Source organism: Etheostoma spectabile, chromosome 20, assembly GCF_008692095.1.
Source record: "Etheostoma spectabile isolate EspeVRDwgs_2016 chromosome 20, UIUC_Espe_1.0, whole genome shotgun sequence".
Lineage (NCBI taxonomy): Eukaryota > Metazoa > Chordata > Actinopteri > Perciformes > Percidae > Etheostoma > Etheostoma spectabile.
Window position 1 is genome coordinate 12,901,104 of NC_045752.1, and position 1,277 is coordinate 12,902,380.

General features: G+C 35.7%; 1 protein-coding gene across 2 annotated transcripts in view; it reads right to left on the bottom strand.

Annotated features, from left to right (window-relative positions):
• arhgef10 (Rho guanine nucleotide exchange factor (GEF) 10) overlaps positions 1-1,277 on the bottom strand; it is a 58,488-nt gene that overhangs the window by 48,752 nt on the left and 8,459 nt on the right. The window lies entirely within an intron of this gene.

A 1,277-nucleotide genomic window follows, 5' to 3' on the forward strand; every position in this document is an offset into this window, starting at 1 on the left:
AGAGAGACAAGTGCGCTCATAAAAGTTGAAACATTTAGAGACCCGTTAACATTCCCCGATGGGTAGCCTATCTTTATGAAAGATATAGGTTTAGATATACATTTTAAGCGGATGGAATTATATATAGGCTATTTGTGTTTTACGATGATAAAAGTACTGATTATTTAAATTGAGTCTGGTGGGTTTGGTGATGGTGATTTTGCCCTAAAGTGAATAAATACAAATACATATTCCTTCACGTTGGCTACAGGACTTTGTATTGGTCGGCTTCTTAAGCCGTGTGTTGCCAATGCGCACATTTGAATCACGTTTTTATATTTTTTATTTGCTCTCAGATAACTTACCACTGGTAGGTTAGCAACTGAAATAATAGGCCAAAGAAACCACAGTTTAAGGAAAGCTAAAGTGTAATTATGGTCAAATCTTGTGCCTGACTGATGGGGAAGTCATATTGATACAGCGTCGGCTTTTTTTTGCCAGCTGTCCTTCCTGTTTTAGGAAGTAGCGACTGTATTGCGTTTTGCCTGTAAAACCATGTCTGTGTTCTACATATTATTGTAGAATTATAGTTTGCTCTTCTGATGTAAAATATGCAGCTCTGGTAGATGTTTGTGATTGGTCATCCTGTGCAAACACTGCCTCTTTTATGTGAACGTGAGCGCCGCTGGATTGGGAAACGCCGGGTTGACTGAACTAGTTGTTCACCATCGTCGTGACCGCGGTTGTTAGGGTTAGTGAAGCCGGGTAACTGAAAGAAATCCTGGGCATCATGTTGATCTTCATTTGTAGTGCAGGCCTCTTTGTTGCTCTCTGTTAATGTTTTTAAGACTCAACTGTGAAAAGTTTCAAATAACGATTTATTTCAATGTTGATTAATCTGACATTTATTTATTATTTAAACGATTAATGGTCTGTTCTATAAAGTTTCAGAAAACCGTGAAAATTGTTTGTTGCCGTTTCCTAAAGTTCAACGTCATGTCTTCAGATTTCTTGCTTTGTTTGACCAAAAGCCCAAATATAGCCAGCTTACAATTACATGCTGTAAAACAAAGAAGAGCAGAAAATCCTCACAATTTAAAGGCTGGAACTAGTGTTTGGCATTTCTGCTTGAAAAAATGACCTAAACAATGAATTTATTATTGCTTTATCTGCAGATTATTTGAGTTTGAGTTAATTTGAACATTTAAAGTTTTTGAACATAAAAAAACCCACAAAAAAACAACATTAAAATAAAAGATTTATATACATGCATTCCTGCATACATATAAATAAAATGA